General features: G+C 46.2%; 1 protein-coding gene across 1 annotated transcript in view; it reads left to right on the forward strand.

The window, feature by feature from the left end:
- LOC115139397 (transcription factor HIVEP2-like) overlaps positions 1 to 19,033 on the forward strand; it is a 98,425-nt gene that overhangs the window by 59,845 nt on the left and 19,547 nt on the right. The window contains 1 exon segment of the mRNA XM_029676717.2: positions 18,866 to 18,935. The gene's annotated coding sequence lies outside the window, so the exon portion shown is untranslated.

Raw genomic sequence — 19,033 nt, forward strand, 5'->3', positions numbered from 1 at the left:
GCGGTGTCAGTGGGTCCTGTCTGTTTACTTTGCCGTAAGCGGGGGCTGTTAACCTTGGACAGTGACGAGAGTCGTTTATTTGGTCTAGGAGGGAGGCCCTAGTTGCACCATGCAGGCAGGGAGGCACATTGGTGGCAGATGTTTGAGCTTCTCCTCCTCCTCCTCCTCCTCCACCAGTCCTACAGGATCACATCCTCCAGACGATCCCCTTCTTGTTTTGCCTTCCCCTTCTCTTTATAGAAACTGGATTCAAAATATTTGGAAGTTATGAGGTATACTGTTCCACTGCAGTTCCCCAGCGCCGTAGTACAACACCCTGTTTGATACACTGGTTGTGTCCACATGGTGTGTGGTGTATATTAGGAATATAATACCCAAACTCTGAGCGCTGGGAGGGATCTGTGTGAGGGGGGGTGGACATGGAGGGGTAGTGGATGCTGCCTTCCAGGCTTAGTTAAGCCTATGTTAGTCCTCCATCCAAGATAGCCACAGCTGAGATGTCCGTACGGAAGCAGTCTTCTTTCCTACGGTTATGTGGTTTCAAAAGTTAGCGTCGCCTATTGTCTGTTGCTCTAAAGTTTAGCATGCCTCATGAAGTTCTAATGTCGGTGCAAAGACGGGGGGCTCGGTGTTGTAAGTGGGGGAACCAGTGAGAAAGACAATTAATCAGTACCTCTACAGCTGCTTCCTGACATTTCTGCAAAATGTTGTGGAAAATGTAATGAAGGTAATTTTTCAAGCTTACCCGGTGGAAAATATGACCGTCTTTCCATAGACAATTAAAACCAACATGAAGCCCTTTTATTTATTTATTTTTATTCTCCCTCTCTTTCCTTCCATAGGGGGGATTTTATGTGTTTCGTTCAGTGCTAAATGGAAACATGTACATTAAACGGCTACAGCTGTGGAGCATGAATAAACTAGGGATAGTTAGTTCTGCTGCTTAGCTGGAGAAATCCCATAACTGCACCTACTACAACATAAAGAGTAAGATCTGGGTCACATGGTTTATCCCACTGTGCACACAGCATGCATGTTTAGCCGTTACCACCTCCAGGAAATGATCATAAATCCAACCAGGAAGCATGCTGCTGCCGACTCTTATTTTGTTGCTCTTTCCAGCATTGCAGCAGGCAGCCTGTTGGAGCAGAGGGCTTGTACACAGACACAGGGAGATGGGTTTTTATCTATGCCGTTTTCAATTACTGAGGCCTGGTGTAATTACCCGGCTCTGTCCCACAGTCGGTCTGCCAGAGAGTCCCACAGTACCGCACTCCCCTCCCTCCCTCCCTCCCTGCCCTCAACCCTCAACCTAGCCTCCCCAGGTCCTTAGCATGGCGGCACTTACACCCTCTCCGCTTTGTCTGTGTCCGTCTGGCCACTTGTTTCATTGGTAACTGTATATCAGGCTGGGGACACTGGCGGGGCCGCCAGAGTGTCAGTTGTATTAAGCATGACCTCATGTTGAAAGGATCTGTTTCTCCCTCTCTAAATGGCTTTCAGCCTGTGGGGCCCGGTCTTTTGGCTCAACACCCCAGGCGCTATGCTCAGACCACTGGAGTCTTCCTGCACCCCATGATGGGCCTCTCACTGAGAGAGGAGGAGAGAGAGAGGGACAGAGAAAGAAAGGGAGAGAGAGGGAGAGAGAGAAGGAGAGTGTGTGCGTGCATGCGTGCCTGTGTGTGTGCGTGTGTGTGTGTGTGTCTCCACTCACACTCAGGCTCATGGACTGGCTTGTCTGGGGGAAATGATGTCACCCCCTGTTCCCCATCAACCCTGTCCAAAGTCCACAGACTGTTCTGGGCTAATTCATCTTCAAGATGAGGCGCTGGGCTGGTGGCATGGCCAAACAGGTCACACTGTACACATACCCTTTAGCATCGTCTGTACTTACAACCAAGCAATACTTTTAAACATATTATGCTGGACTCTGAGTCTCTGGAGAGGGTTGATTATGAGCTGGATCTCCTCTGTACTGGGCTTTAAAAAAAATGTGTTTAAATTGTTTTTATTTAACCTTTATTTAACAGCCTTTACCCAACACCAACAGACAGCACTGCTCGTGTTCTCTGTAACTGGGCCTTTACCCAACACCAACAGACAGCTCTGCTCGTGTTCTCTGTAACTGGGCCTTTACCCAACACCAACAGACAGCTCTGCTCGTGTTCTCTGTAACTGGGCCTTTACCCAACACCAACAGACAGCTCTGCTCGTGTTCTCTGTAACTGGGCCTTTACCCAACACCAACAGACAGCTCTGCTCGTGTTCTCTGTAACTGGGCCTTTACCCAACACCAACAGACAGCTCTGCTCGTGTTCTCTGTACTGGGCCTTTACCCAACATCAACAGACAGCTCTGCTCGTGTTCTCTGTAACTGGGCCTTTACCCAACACCAACAGACAGCTCTGCTCGTGTTCTCTGTAACTGGGCCTTTACCCAACACCAACAGACAGCTCTGCTCGTGTTCTCTGTAACTGGGCCTTTACCCAACACCAACAGACAGCTCTGCTCGTGTTCTCTGTAACTGGGCCTTTACCCAACACCAACAGACAGCTCTGCTCGTGTTCTCTGTACTGGGCCTTTACCCAACATCAACAGACAGCTCTGCTCGTGTTCTCTGTAACTGGGCCTTTACCCAACACCAACACCAACAGACAGCTCTGCTCCTGGTCTCTGTACTGGGCCTTTACCCAACACCAACAGACAGCTCTGTTCCTGGTCTCTGTACTGGGCCTTTACCCAACACCAACAGACAGCTCTGTTCCTGGTCTCTGTACTGGGCCTTTACCCAACACCAACAGACAGCACTGCTCGTGTTCTCTGTAACTGGGCCTTTACCCAACACCAACACCAACAGACAGCTCTGCTCCTGGTCTCTGTACTGGGCCTTTACCCAACACCAACAGACAGCTCTGTTCCTGGTCTCTGTACTGGGCCTTTACCCAACACCAACAGAAAGCTCTGCTCCTATTCTCTGTATTGGGCCTTTACCCAACACCAACAGACAGCTCTGTTCCTGGTCTCTGTACTGGGCCTTTAACCAACACCAACAGACAGCTCTGCTCCTGGTCTCTGTACTGGGCCTTTAACCAACACCAACAGACAGCTCTGCTCCTGGTCTCTGTACTGGGCCTTTACCCAACACCAACAGACAGCTCTGCTCCTGGTCTCTGTACTGGGCCTTTACCCAACACCAACAGACAGCTCTGCTCCTGGTCTCTGTACTGGGCCTTTACCCAACACCAACAGACAGCTCTGCTCCTGGTCTCTGTACTGGGCCTTTAACCAACACCAACAGACAGCTCTGCTCCTGGTCTCTGTACTGGGCCTTTACCCAACACCAACAGACAGCTCTGCTCCTGGTCTCTGTACTGGGCCTTTACCCAACACCAACAGACAGCACTGCTCCTGTTCTCTGTACTGGGCCTTTACCCAACACCAACAGACAGCTCCGCTCCTGGTCTCTGTACTGGGCCTTTACCCAACACCAACAGACAGCTCTGCTCCTGGTCTCTGTACTGGGCCTTTACCCAACACCAACAGACAGCTCTGCTCCTGGTCTCTGTACTGGGCCTTTACCCAACACCAACAGACAGCTCTGCTCCTGGTCTCTGTACTGGGCCTTTACCCAACACCAACAGACAGCTCTGTTCCTGGTCTCTGTACTGGGCCTTTACCCAACACCAACAGAAAGCTCTGCTCCTGGTCTCTGTACTGGGCCTTTAACCAACACCAACAGACAGCTCTGCTCCTGGTCTCTGTACTGGGCCTTTACCCAACACCAACAGACAGCTCTGCTCCTGGTCTCTGTACTGGGCCTTTACCCAACACCAACAGACAGCTCTGCTCCTGGTCTCTGTACTGGGCCTTTAACCAACACCAACAGACAGCTCTGCTCCTGGTCTCTGTACTGGGCCTTTACCCAACACCAACAGACAGCTCTGCTCCTGGTCTCTGTACTGGGCCTTTACCCAACACCAACAGACAGCTCTGCTCCTGGTCTCTGTACTGGGCCTTTACCCAACACCAACAGACAGCTCTGCTCCTGGTCTCTGTACTGGGCCTTTACCCAACACCAACAGACAGCTCTGCTCCTGGTCTCTGTACTGGGCCTTTACCCAACACCAACAGAAAGCTCTGCTCCTGGTCTCTGTACTGGGTCTTTAACCAACACCAACAGACAGCTCTGCTCCTGGTCTCTGTACTGGGCCTTTACCCAACACCAACAGACAGCTCTGCTCCTGGTCTCTGTACTGGGCCTTTACCCAACACCAACAGACAGCTCTGCTCCTGGTCTCTGTACTGGGCCTTTACCCAACACCAATAGACAGCTCTGCTCCTGGTCTCTGTACTGGGCCTTTAACCAACACCAACAGACAGCTCTGCTCCTGGTCTCTGTACTGGGCCTTTACCCAACACCAACAGACAGCTCTGCTCCTGGTCTCTGTAACTGACTAATGTGGAGCCTGAATAACTGACTAATGACTAATGTGGAGCTGAAGATTTTCACTGTAGCCTGCAATCACACCTGAAACACCTGAACCCGTGACTATTAAACACTCTGAATCTCCGAATGTGATTGTCTTCTTGGAGAGAGCCAGGGAGAAACCAGATCAGAAACTGATTAAGAGGATCTGGATGGACGCATCGATCAAAAGCCCATAAACAAATGAGTGAACAGCCAAACAGTGTCTCTGGGGCAACTGTCTGTGAGGCGATGTGTGTGCTGTTGGCCTGAGTGCCAGACTGTATACCTCCGCACAGCCAAGAGAGATTCTGTTTATTACCGCCGCTCGTAGGTTACGCCTCCCATAATGGCCCAGCATTCTTGGAAGAGCAGATAACATTCATCGCAATCAGCAGGAACTTCATCAGGCATGGGGCTGATACCCATGGCACGACCCAGTCGAGATTTGTGACACAGCGATTTGTTAAGAGACAACCCAGTGCCCAGATTAGTCCATTTTTGTAACATCAATATGTTTATAATTTGATGGATTATGTTTCCCCATTCAATGCCAAATGTTTTTGCCATATCTCATAACAACAAATGCAAATAAAAGTAATAAATTCCACCTGCCTATCAGCGGGAAACGTGTAACTACTGTCATTATTGCTTGTGCTATTGCATGGCTATGCCTAGTGAACGCCTCAGCTTAAGGAGTGGTTTGCTGTGCCTAGTGAACGCCTCAGCTTAAGGTGTGGTTTGCTATGTCTAGTGAACGCCTCAGCTTAAGGTGTGGTTTGCTATGTCTAGTGAACGCCTCAGCTTAAGGAGTGGTTTGCTATGCCTAGTGAATGCCTCAGCTTAAGGAGTGGTTTGCTATGTCTAGTGAACGCCTCAGTTTAAGGAGTGGTATGCTATGCCTAGTGAACGCCTCAGCTTAAGGAGTGGTATGCTATGCCTAGTGAACGCCTCAGCTTAAGGTGTGGTTTGCTATGCCTAGTGAATGCCTCAGCTTAAGGAGTGGTATGCTATGCCTAGTGAATGCCTCAGCTTAAGGAGTGGTATGCTATGCCTAGTGAACGCCTCAGTTTAAGGAGTGGTATGCTATGCCTAGTGAATGCCTCAGCTTAAGGAGTGGTTTGCTATGTCTAGTGAACGCCTCAGCTTAAGGTGTGGTTTGCTATGTCTAGTGAACGCCTCAGCTTAAGGTGTGGTTTGCTATGCCTAGTGAACGCCTCAGTTTAAGGAGTGGTATGCTATGTCTAGTGAACGCCTCAGCTTAAGGTGTGGTTTGCTATGCCTAGTGAATGCCTCAGTTTAAGGAGTGGTATGCTATGTCTAGTGAATGCCTCAGCTTAAGGTGTGGTTTGCTATGTCTAGTGAACGCCTCAGCTTAAGGTGTGGTTTGCTATGCCTAGTGAATGCCTCAGTTTAAGGAGTGGTATGCTATGCCTAGTGAATGCCTCAGCTTAAGGAGTGGTTTGCTATGCCTAGTGAATGCCTCAGCTTAAGGAGTGGTATGCTATGTCTAGTGAATGCCTCAGCTTAAGGTGTGGTTTGCTATGTCTAGTGAACGCCTCAGTTTAAGGTGTGGTTTGCTATGTCTAGTGAATGCCTCAGCTTAAGGTGTGGTTTGCTATGTCTAGTGAATGCCTCAGCTTAAGGTGTGGTTTGCTATGTCTAGTGAACGCCTCAGCTTAAGGAGTGGTTTGCTATGCCTAGTGAATGCCTCAGCTTAAGGAGTGGTTTGCTATGTCTAGTGAATGCCTCAGCTTAAGGAGTGGTTTGCTATGTCTAGTGAATGCCTCAGCTTAAGGTGTGGTTTGCTATGTCTAGTGAACACCTCAGCTTAAGGAGTGGTTTGCTATGTCTAGTGAATGCCTCAGCTTAAGGAGTGGTTTGCTATGTCTAGTGAACGCCTCAGCTTAAGGTGTGGTTTGCTATGTCTAGTGAACGCCTCAGCTTAAGGAGTGGTTTGCTATGTCTAGTGAATGCCTCAGCTTAAGGTGTGGTTTGCTATGTCTAGTGAACGCCTCAGCTTAAGGTGTGGTTTGCTATGTCTAGTGAACGCCTCAGCTTAAGGAGTGGTTTGCTATGCCTAGTGAATGCCTCAGCTTAAGGAGTGGTTTGCTATGTCTAGTGAATGCCTCAGCTTAAGGAGTGGTTTGCTATGTCTAGTGAATGCCTCAGCTTAAGGTGTGGTTTGCTATGCCTAGTGAATGCCTCAGCTTAAGGAGTGGTATGCTATGCCTAGTGAATGCCTCAGCTTAAGGAGTGGTATGCTATGCCTAGTGAACGCCTCAGCTTAAGGAGTGGTATGCTATGCCTAGTGAATGGCTCAGCTTAAGGAGTGGTTTGCTATGTCTAGTGAACGCCTCAGCTTAAGGTGTGGTTTGCTATGTCTAGTGAACGCCTCAGCTTAAGGTGTGGTTTGCTATGCCTAGTGAATGCCTCAGTTTAAGGAGTGGTATGCTATGTCTAGTGAATGCCTCAGCTTAAGGTGTGGTTTGCTATGTCTAGTGAACGCCTCAGCTTAAGGTGTGGTTTGCTATGCCTAGTGAATGCCTCAGTTTAAGGAGTGGTATGCTATGCCTAGTGAATGCCTCAGCTTAAGGAGTGGTATGCTATGCCTAGTGAATGCCTCAGTTTAAGGAGTGGTATGCTATGTCTAGTGAATGCCTCAGCTTAAGGTGTGGTTTGCTATGTCTAGTGAATGCCTCAGTTTAAGGTGTGGTTTGCTATGTCTAGTGAATGCCTCAGCTTAAGGTGTGGTTTGCTATGTCTAGTGAATGCCTCAGCTTAAGGTGTGGTTTGCTATGTCTAGTGAACGCCTCAGCTTAAGGAGTGGTTTGCTATGCCTAGTGAATGCCTCAGCTTAAGGAGTGGTTTGCTATGTCTAGTGAATGCCTCAGCTTAAGGTGTGGTTTGCTATGTCTAGTGAATGCCTCAGTTTAAGGTGTGGTTTGCTATGTCTAGTGAATGCCTCAGCTTAAGGTGTGGTTTGCTATGTCTAGTGAATGCCTCAGCTTAAGGTGTGGTTTGCTATGTCTAGTGAACGCCTCAGCTTAAGGAGTGGTTTGCTATGCCTAGTGAATGCCTCAGCTTAAGGAGTGGTTTGCTATGTCTAGTGAATGCCTCAGCTTAAGGAGTGGTTTGCTATGTCTAGTGAATGCCTCAGCTTAAGGTGTGGTTTGCTATGTCTAGTGAACGCCTCAGCTTAAGGAGTGGTTTGCTATGTCTAGTGAATGCCTCAGCTTAAGGAGTGGTTTGCTATGTCTAGTGAACGCCTTAGCTTAAGGTGTGGTTTGCTATGTCTAGTGAACGCCTCAGCTTAAGGAGTGGTTTGCTATGTCTAGTGAATGCCTCAGCTTAAGGTGTGGTTTGCTATGTCTAGTGAACGCCTCAGCTTAAGGTGTGGTTTGCTATGTCTAGTGAACGCCTCAGCTTAAGGAGTGGTTTGCTATGTCTAGTGAATGCCTCAGCTTAAGGAGTGGTTTGCTATGTCTAGTGAATGCCTCAGCTTAAGGAGTGGTTTGCTATGTCTAGTGAATGCCTCAGCTTAAGGTGTGGTTTGCTATGTCTAGTGAACGCCTCAGCTTAAGGCGTGGTTTGCTATGTCTAGTGAACGCCTCAGCTTAAGGAGTGGTATGCTATGCCTAGTGAACGCCTCAGCTTAAGGAGTGGTTTGTTATGTCTAGTGAACGCCTCAGCTTAAGGAGTGGTTTGCTATGTCTAGTGAACGCCTCAGCTTAAGGTGTGGTTTGCTATGTCTAGTGAACGCCTCATCTTAAGGAGTGGTATGCTATGCCTAGTGAACGCCTCAGCTTAAGGTGTGGTTTGCTATGTCTAGTGAACGCCTCAGCTTAAGGAGTGGTATGCTATGCCTAGTGAACGCCTCAGCTTAAGGTGTGGTTTGCTATGTCTAGTGAACGCCTCAGTTTAAGGAGTGGTATGCTATGCCTAGTGAACGCCTCAGCTTAAGGAGTGGTTTGCTATGCCTAGTGAACGCCTCAGTTTAAGGAGTGGTTTGCTATGTCTAGTGAACGCCTCAGCTTAAGGAGTGGTTTGCTATGTCTAGTGAACGCCTCAGTTTAAGGAGTGGTATGCTATGCCTAGTGAACGCCTCAGCTTAAGGAGTGGTATGCTATGCCTAGTGAACGCCTCAGCTTAAGGAGTGGTTTGCTATGCCTAGTGAACGCCTCAGCTTAAGGAGTGGTATGCTATGTCTAGTGAATGCCTCAGCTTAAGGTGTGGTTTGCTATGTCTAGTGAATGCCTCAGCTTAAGGTGTGGTTTGCTATGTCTAGTGAATGCCTCAGCTTAAGGTGTGGTTTGCTATGTCTAGTGAACGCCTCAGCTTAAGGAGTGGTTTGCTATGCCTAGTGAATGCCTCAGCTTAAGGAGTGGTTTGCTATGTCTAGTGAACGCCTCAGCTTAAGGAGTGGTTTGCTATGTCTAGTGAATGCCTCAGCTTAAGGTGTGGTTTGCTATGTCTAGTGAACGCCTCAGCTTAAGGAGTGGTTTGCTATGTCTAGTGAATGCCTCAGCTTAAGGTGTGGTTTGCTATGTCTAGTGAACGCCTCAGCTTAAGGAGTGGTTTGCTATGTCTAGTGAATGCCTCAGCTTAAGGTGTGGTTTGCTATGTCTAGTGAACGCCTCAGCTTAAGGAGTGGTTTGCTATGCCTAGTGAATGCCTCAGCTTAAGGAGTGGTTTGCTATGTCTAGTGAATGCCTCAGCTTAAGGAGTGGTTTGCTATGTCTAGTGAATGCCTCAGCTTAAGGTGTGGTTTGCAATGTCTAGTGAACGCCTCAGCTTAAGGAGTGGTTTGCTATGTCTAGTGAATGCCTCAGCTTAAGGTGTGGTTTGCTATGTCTAGTGAACGCCTCAGCTTAAGGAGTGGTTTGCTATGTCTAGTGAATGCCTCAGCTTAAGGAGTGGTATGCTATGTCTAGTGAATGCCTCAGCTTAAGGTGTGGTTTGCTATGTCTAGTGAATGCCTCAGTTTAAGGTGTGGTTTGCTATGTCTAGTGAATGCCTCAGCTTAAGGTGTGGTTTGCTATGTCTAGTGAATGCCTCAGCTTAAGGTGTGGTTTGCTATGTCTAGTGAACGCCTCACCTTAAGGAGTGGTTTGCTATGTCTAGTGAATGCCTCAGCTTAAGGTGTGGTTTGCTATGTCTAGTGAACGCCTCAGCTTAAGGAGTGGTTTGCTATGTCTAGTGAATGCCTCAGCTTAAGGAGTGGTATGCTATGTCTAGTGAATGCCTCAGCTTAAGGTGTGGTTTGCTATGTCTAGTGAACGCCTCAGCTTAAGGTGTGGTTTGCTATGTCTAGTGAACGCCTCAGCTTAAGGAGTGGTATGCTATGCCTAGTGAACGCCTCAGCTTAAGGAGTGGTATGCTATGCCTAGTGAACGCCTCAGCTTAAGGAGTGGTTTGCTATGTCTAGTGAACGCCTCAGGTTAAGGAGTGGTATGCTATGTCTAGTGAACGCCTCAGTTTAAGGAGTGGTATGCTATGCCTAGTGAACGCCTCAGTTTAAGGAGTGGTATGCTATGTCTAGTGAACGCCTCAGCTTAAGGAGTGGTTTGCTATGTCTAGTGAACGCCTCAGTTTAAGGAGTGGTATGCTATGCCTAGTGAACGCCTCAGCTTAAGGAGTGGTATGCTATGCCTAGTGAACGCCTCAGCTTAAGGAGTGGTTTGCTATGTCTAGTGAACGCCTCAGCTTAAGGAGTGGTTTGCTATGCCTAGTGAACGCCTCAGTTTAAGGAGTGGTTTGCTATGTCTAGTGAACGCCTCAGCTTAAGGAGTGGTTTGCTATGTCTAGTGAACGCCTCAGTTTAAGGAGTGGTATGCTATGCCTAGTGAACGCCTCAGCTTAAGGAGTGGTATGCTATGCCTAGTGAACGCCTCAGCTTAAGGAGTGGTTTGCTATGCCTAGTGAACGCCTCAGCTTAAGGAGTGGTATGCTATGTCTAGTGAATGCCTCAGCTTAAGGTGTGGTTTGCTATGTCTAGTGAATGCCTCAGCTTAAGGTGTGGTTTGCTATGTCTAGTGAATGCCTCAGCTTAAGGTGTGGTTTGCTATGTCTAGTGAACGCCTCAGCTTAAGGAGTGGTTTGCTATGCCTAGTGAATGCCTCAGCTTAAGGAGTGGTTTGCTATGTCTAGTGAACGCCTCAGCTTAAGGAGTGGTTTGCTATGTCTAGTGAATGCCTCAGCTTAAGGTGTGGTTTGCTATGTCTAGTGAACGCCTCAGCTTAAGGAGTGGTTTGCTATGTCTAGTGAATGCCTCAGCTTAAGGTGTGGTTTGCTATGTCTAGTGAACGCCTCAGCTTAAGGAGTGGTTTGCTATGTCTAGTGAATGCCTCAGCTTAAGGTGTGGTTTGCTATGTCTAGTGAACGCCTCAGCTTAAGGAGTGGTTTGCTATGCCTAGTGAATGCCTCAGCTTAAGGAGTGGTTTGCTATGTCTAGTGAATGCCTCAGCTTAAGGAGTGGTTTGCTATGTCTAGTGAATGCCTCAGCTTAAGGTGTGGTTTGCAATGTCTAGTGAACGCCTCAGCTTAAGGAGTGGTTTGCTATGTCTAGTGAATGCCTCAGCTTAAGGTGTGGTTTGCTATGTCTAGTGAACGCCTCAGCTTAAGGAGTGGTTTGCTATGTCTAGTGAATGCCTCAGCTTAAGGAGTGGTATGCTATGTCTAGTGAATGCCTCAGCTTAAGGTGTGGTTTGCTATGTCTAGTGAATGCCTCAGTTTAAGGTGTGGTTTGCTATGTCTAGTGAATGCCTCAGCTTAAGGTGTGGTTTGCTATGTCTAGTGAATGCCTCAGCTTAAGGTGTGGTTTGCTATGTCTAGTGAACGCCTCACCTTAAGGAGTGGTTTGCTATGTCTAGTGAATGCCTCAGCTTAAGGTGTGGTTTGCTATGTCTAGTGAATGCCTCAGCTTAAGGAGTGGTATGCTATGTCTAGTGAATGCCTCAGCTTAAGGTGTGGTTTGCTATGTCTAGTGAACGCCTCAGCTTAAGGTGTGGTTTGCTATGTCTAGTGAACGCCTCAGCTTAAGGAGTGGTATGCTATGCCTAGTGAACGCCTCAGCTTAAGGAGTGGTATGCTATGCCTAGTGAACGCCTCAGCTTAAGGAGTGGTTTGCTATGTCTAGTGAACGCCTCAGGTTAAGGAGTGGTATGCTATGTCTAGTGAACGCCTCAGTTTAAGGAGTGGTATGCTATGCCTAGTGAACGCCTCAGCTTAAGGAGTGGTTTGCTATGCCTAGTGAACGCCTCAGCTTAAGGAGTGGTTTGCTATGTCTAGTGAACGCCTCAGCTTAAGGAGTGGTTTGCTATGTCTAGTGAACGCCTCAGCTTAAGGAGTGGTATGCTATGCCTAGTGAACGCCTCAGCTTAAGGAGTGGTATGCTATGCCTAGTGAACGCCTCATCTTAAGGAATGGTTTGCTATGTCTAGTGAACGCCTCAGCTTAAGGAGTGGTATGCTATGTCTAGTGAACGCCTCAGTTTAAGGAGTGGTTTGCTATGTCTAGTGAACGCCTCAGCTTAAGGAGTGGTTTGCTATGCCTAGTGAACGCCTCAGCTTAAGGAGTGGTTTGCTATGTCTAGTGAACGCCTCAGTTTAAGGTGTGGTTTGCTATGCCTAGTGAACGCCTCAGCTTAAGGAGTGGTTTGCTATGCCTAGTGAACGCCTCAGCTTAAGGAGTGGTTTGCTATGTCTAGTGAACGCCTCAGCTTAAGGAGTGGTTTGCTATGTCTAGTGAACGCCTCAGCTTAAGGAGTGGTATGCTATGTCTAGTGAACGCCTCAGTTTAAGGAGTGGTATGCTATGCCTAGTGAACACCCGTCTTCCCACTTGAGCTCTCACACCGACGGCGAGAAGAGGTGGCCGAGCAGAGCGACCGACCAACCGCCTAGCTGAGTTGTGCAACCAGCTCCTTTCATAATTTCAATTCATCAGCATGGTAACCCTGCTGCATGGCATTCAGGCTTGTTCTTCCCACACAGGAACTGTCACCCACACTCCTCACCTCACCCTGTCTCAATGAGGCTGTAGCCAAGGCCTCTCACCCACGCAGAGCCCAACTCTCTCTTTTCACTACTCACTACACACACACCCACCATGTTAAAAATACCACCTCCCATCTTATGCCTAGCTGTACCTCGTACTTTCTGCTTGAAATGTAGACCTGAGTATGACAGGATGTATGACTGGATGTATGACAGGATGTATGACAGGATGTATGACTGGATGTATGACAGGATGTATGACAGGATGTATGACAGGATGTATGACTGGATGTATGACAGGATGTATGACTGGATGTATGACAGGATGTATGACTGGATGTATGACAGGATGTATGACTGGATGTATGACAGGATGTATGACAGGATGTATGACTATCAAGATATGATTCTTGTCTGAATCATGTGCCTTGTAGTTTTACCAGTACTGGTCTTTACTTTTCTCATGTGTTGCTGGAGTTTGTCCCAAAACTAAATATCCATCCCATCATGCCATACGCATTGCACATACACTCACCATTCTATAAATGTGTATGATGCACTACATTGTAGTTGTACTTTTAGTATTGCTCTGTGAGGGCACTGGCTCTGCTGACCACCTTGACCTGGTTTGAGCAATGGATGGTCTCTCTCTTCCCCCCCCTCTCTCAACCTGTTGCGTGTTGTCTCTCCACAGTCTCCAGACTGCAGTATCTCCCGGCTGCAGTCTCTCCCAGCTCCAGGCTGTGCTTCATCTTTGGGCTCCTAATGAGGAGTCAATATGACACTCCCGTGGGCTGACTTGCGAACGGACTGGGTGATGCATCCACAGAACCTGCTTACAGGGGATACAATCACACCACAAAACCTGCTGGCTGTGCAAATGGTGAATCTCTCAGGCTGTCAAGACGCAAACTATTGGTGGTATAAGTCTGAAGATGAAAATAGTTATTTCTGGGATTTCAATAAGATTCAGGAATATTTTCTGGGTGTATATTTATTGCCTATTATTTTGTTTTTATTCCATTCTATTCATATTTTACAATATGTGTATTTTTTTATACACGATACAGACTGGAAAAGACAAACAAGCTACTTTTGTTGCCCATGTTACATTGAGAGGCACAGATGAACCTGCAACTGAATAGAGTAGAGAAGTGTGTCATGACTGCAGAATTAATACATTTCACTCAGTCCTTTCAATAGTCCAAAAAAATATGTGGTGTATTCTGTGCATGCAGTCCATTTGAGAACAGAGGGATTCTTCAACATTGCATTGTGAATAACTCCCTGACACAGTTCAGGTGAAAGGCGCGTTGATCCAGACGCCCCTAAAACACATAATACTTTATTGTAGGAGCCTTGCTTCAATCTATTTTCAGAACCCTTTCAGATTTTCCCCTAGCTAGCCAGTTGATAAAGCCAGTTGGAGCTTTTAACGTTGCTTCCATCCCCAATGAGCTGGAATAGCTGGAACAAAGACCCCAGCAAACTGACCCAGCTCCCCTCTCATTCCCACTGTAAGGGAAGACACAGAGAAAGGTATAAAACTTGTATGCAGATATGTGTGTGTTTCTAACAAACAAACACAGATAAATAAACAAGGGTCTCGGTTGGGGGTCTCATTAGGCCCCTTGAGGCTGAGGCACTGACCATGATGCACTTCTAGGCAGGACTTTGTTACCATAAACTCTGTAATTACTGAATGGAAACAATTAGCAATGATTTCAATTATTCAGAGTCTGCCCTGGAAAGTACAAGAAACTGTGCCGGTTTCCGTTCAGGGAAATAAGAAACGGCCTGTGTGTGTGTGTGTGTATGTGTGTGTGTGCCTGCCTACATCGCTGCTGTGAACGTGATGTCACCAGGAGGACAAACAAAAGGGGTAACCGGAGCTTTGAAAACAGACTGGCGGATGTGTCACGGTCAACCCCACAGACAGGCCACTGAATTAGGCCACTGTGCTGATCGAATGGCCCTGTGGTTTAGGAGATACCCAAAACACACAGGCGGCTACCCATGCGACTGGCCTTTGTTTCTACAGGAATTACTCAGGTATAATTGCAGATGTCAATTTGCTTAGACCAACAGAACCGTGTGTACTACCCTCTGTAATAGAGATGGAACTGAAACTAGATGAGGTTGATTTAATTACCTTCAGCTGTTTATTGGAGTGACTATGTAACACTGATAGGTCTAAAACATCAGTCGATAATAGCAGTGTCAAAGACTATGACTCCAAATATTTAAAGAACATAGTTTGGCAACGGAGATATTTTCCAGGTCTGTTTTTTAAAAGTGCTCGTGTCCTGCAAATAACTTTTGGTTGGACAGTGAGAGATATGGTGTCATGGTTCATTTTTAACTTCAGATGTTGTTATTTTATGGGAAAAGAAAACGGGATTCACTCTATTCTTTATTTCAGTGTTGAAAGGAATTCCAAGCACTTCAAATTGGTATGTGGCATCTTGGCTGTCCAAATGGTTTAAGGATAACTACACATCACTCATTGTCACACAAAATAACAAAACATTTTCTAATCCTCTCTCGTGAATCTGCCAGCCCAAAAACGCTTAAATACCTAATCCCTGCATTGGAAAGAGGATGTATTTTGATTGAGTGAAAGGGCCTCTTTAAGGTTTGCTCTTTCCCCAGTCACAATGGAGATGTGCGTCAGTGTGTAGGGCCTGGTACGGCCCCAGGCTACCAGCTTATCCCCCACTCCCCATAGATCTCCAGCCAGAAACCAGAACTAGGCCCGAGGTGGGCAGAGGCTCTCTATCACCGTAACGTTCTCCCCATGAAAAGAGAGCCCAAATAAAGAAGCTAACATGGCTTATACCCACACTTTATGTATACCTCTGGGGAGGAGGGGGTTGATGGAGATACATGTACTGTAATGCTTGCTTGGGGGGGTAACTTACTGTGGGGGGGGGTACTGTAAATAATGAAAATGTCTGCCTCATCATGGTCCGTCAGTTTTTGGCGGTGGGGCCTCCTATCAGATGAACTACTGTTAGACTATGGAGATGTTACATAAAATGCTTGAATCATCCAGTGGAGTGTGTCTGTTTATATCTTTGAGAATGTGGTCCGTCTCTATAGAGCGAGGTGTCCCTAGCACACTCTGCCTCTGTGTGTCCCACGCACACTTCCTCCAGGTACTCCACTTAAAAATGATGCCAAAGAATATTCCCACCCACGCTCAGTCAGAAAATAGGACAGCGTTTTAGTTAGGATGAAAACACTTTATATAACCCATTCAATAGTTTTTCTTTGACTTGAACAATGATAACCTTATGCAACACGGCAGAGAATAATTCATTAATGGTTTTGGGCAGATGCCTACTGAACTGTATGTCCTAAAAGAAAGATTTTAGAGAATTTCGGGCACCATGGTAGCGGATCTGTACTGATAACAAGAGATACTAGACAGATGGATTCATGGAAGGAGAAGCGCCCAAACATGGAGGGGGGAGAAGGGAAGAGGAGAGGAGTGCACCAACCTGGCCACCATTAAGTGTGATATATGAAACTGACTCCAGCTTAGAAAGATGGCTCTTTTCCACTCAGTGATAGGTTTTCTCTGGCTTCATGAGGCTCATCAGCTGACACTTTTTCACAAAATACGGAGTGCGTATTGTGTGAATAGGCTAGGATGAGTTATTATTCCTCTCAGAATGTTTCTCTCTGTAACTACGTTATCTTTACAAAGCTGACAATCGAGAACATTTCATGAGGTTGGTATGCAACACCTGTTGATACAGGTGTGTTGCAATTGATACTGCATTCTGCATCTTCCAATCTCTCTAAACATAGCAACATCTGGCTGTGTTTTCACATTTGGCTTTGGGTTTAATTGAAACATGTACATGTACAGTTTTTTTTAACAGGATCGCAGGTGGTATTTATCGTTGGTCAATAAGAAAGGATATCTGGCCAGTACCAAACCAACATCCAACCACTTATTCTGAGCGCCTATGACTTTGTTCTGTTGTTTACATACATTCTTTTTGTGTAACAGCACGGAAGAAAACAAAAACCGACGAGAAGTTCATGTTTCAGGTGCTAAAAATACCAGTGTTTTCGACTGGGATATTTTTATCTCTCACATTGGCCTCAAGACACCCGTGTCACATAGCTTCCATGCTCCTAGCCCAGTAGCGCCAGAGCAAAGGGGCCTTGTGTGTGTGTGTGTGTGTGTGTGTGTGTGTGTGTGTGTGTGTGTGTGTGTGTGTGTCGCAATCAGAGAGAAAAAATGAAATCAAGAAAATCACGGCAGAGACTTACATGTTCAGCGTGTTAGTCTCAGACACTGGATTCATTCTATATTCAAGTGTTGGTGTGGTTTCTGTATGTTAGCACTCTGAAATAGAATCACCAACGAATGCAAGTTTATTTGTAGCTTCTGTGTTCACTAGGCATTGCAGTATGTGTATGTATAGAAAGTAAACATCAGAGGCCAGCGAAAAGAAAAATGCTAGTGCTTGTAGTTCCTTTACGACTTGCCCTTTGGACGCCCACGCACATATGATGTCTTACGTCACCTCCATTTGGCCGGCTATTTGTACTTTTTTGTGTCTTTTTAGGAACTGCGTGGGCCTAGTTGTTACTGATGACTCACTGTAAGCACGAGGGGGTGGGTGGCCCAATCACACTCATTCGAAATATTTTAACCTCAATCTAGTTTAGCACTGTACTCCTTGTACTGCATGCAACTGTACATGAGAATATACAGTTGAAGTCGGAAGTTTACATACACTTAGGTCTCCGTAAATGTCTTGTTAATAAACTATAGATTTGGCAAGTCGGTTAGGACATTACTTTGTGCATGACACAAGTCATTTTTCCAACAATTGTTTACAGACAGATTATTTCCCTTATAATTCACTGTATCACAATTCCAGTGGGTCAGAAGTTTACATACACTAGTTGACTGTGCCTTTAAACAGCTTGGAAAATTCCAGAAAATTATGTCATGGCTTTAGAAGCTTCTGATAGGCTAATTGACATTGTTTGAGTTAATTGGAGGTGTACCTGTGGATGTATTTCAAGGCCTACCTTCAAACTCAGTGCCTCTTTGGTTGACATCATGGGAAAATCAGAAGAAATCATCCAAGACCCCAGGAAAGAAAATTGTAGACCTCCACAAGTCTGGTTCATCCTTGGGAGCAATTTCCAAACGCCTGAAGGTACCACGTCCATCTGTACAAACAATAGTACGCAAGTAGGAACACCATGGGACCACGCAGCCGTCATACCGCTCAGGAAGGAGACGCCTTCTGTCTCCTAGAGATGAACGTACTTTGGTGTCGAAAAGTGAAAATCCCAGAGCAACAGCAAAGGTCCTTGTGAAGATGCTGGAGGAAACCGGTACAAAAGTATCAATATCCACAGTAAAACGAGTCCTATATCGACATAACCTGAAAGGCCTGAAAGGCCGCTCGGCAAGGAAGAAGCCACTGCTCCAAAACCAGACTACGGTTTGCAACTGCACATGGGAACAAAGATCATACTTTTTGTAGCAATGTCCTGTGGTCTGATGAAACAAAAATAGAACTGTTTGGCCAAAATGACCATCGTTATGTTTGGAGGAAAAAGGGGGAGGCTTGCAAGCCAAAGAACACCATCCCAACCGTGAAGCACGGGGGTGGCAGCATCATGTTGTGGGGGTGCTTTGCTGCAAGAGGAAGGAAAATTATGTGGATATATTGAATCAACATCTCAAGACATCAGTCTGGAAGTTAAAGCTTGGTTGTAAATGGGTCTTCCAAATGGACAATGACCCCAAGCATACTTCCAAAGTTGTGGCAAAATGGCTTGAGGACAGCAAATTCAAAGTATTGAAGTGGCCATCACAAGGCCCTGACCTCAATCCTATAGAAAATGTGTGGGCAGAACTGAAAAAGGGTGTGCGAACGAGGAGGCCTACAAACCTGACTCAGTTACACCAGCTCTGTCAGTAGAATGGGCCAAAATTCACCCAACTTGTTTTGGGAAGCTTGTGGAAGGCTACCCGAAACGTTTGACCCAAGTTAAACAATTTAAAGGCAATGCTACCAAATACTAATTGAGTGTATGTGAACTTCTGACCCACTGGGAATGTGATGAAAGAAATAAAAGCTGAAATAAATAATTCTCTCTGCAATTATTCTGACATTTCACGTTCTTAAAATAAAGTGTTGATCTTATCTGACCTATGACAGGGAATTTTTACAATGATTAAATGTCAGGAATTGTGAAAAACTGATTTTAAATGTATTTGGCAAAGTTGATGTAAGCTTTCGACTTCAACTGTAGATGACTGAACTGCGAGGAAGAAAAATCATAGAGACATAAGTTATTAACTGACTTCACAGTAAATGCTTTGTTTCAATCATTGAATTGTTTCCCTCTCCTCTCTCCAGGTCGTACATAAAGATTCTCTTGGAAGTTGTAAAAGGAGGGATATCAACAAAAACTTTTTGTTTCAGACTGGTAAGTGTTCAGTAATAGATATTTTATACCGAATCATGATTTTTAAAACCACGTTTTGTTTCACAGTACATGGAATTTATTAATGTTCTGTTTGAATT

The sequence above is a fragment of the Oncorhynchus nerka genome, linkage group LG13 (genome assembly GCF_034236695.1).
Source record: "Oncorhynchus nerka isolate Pitt River linkage group LG13, Oner_Uvic_2.0, whole genome shotgun sequence".
Classification (NCBI taxonomy): domain Eukaryota; kingdom Metazoa; phylum Chordata; class Actinopteri; order Salmoniformes; family Salmonidae; genus Oncorhynchus; species Oncorhynchus nerka.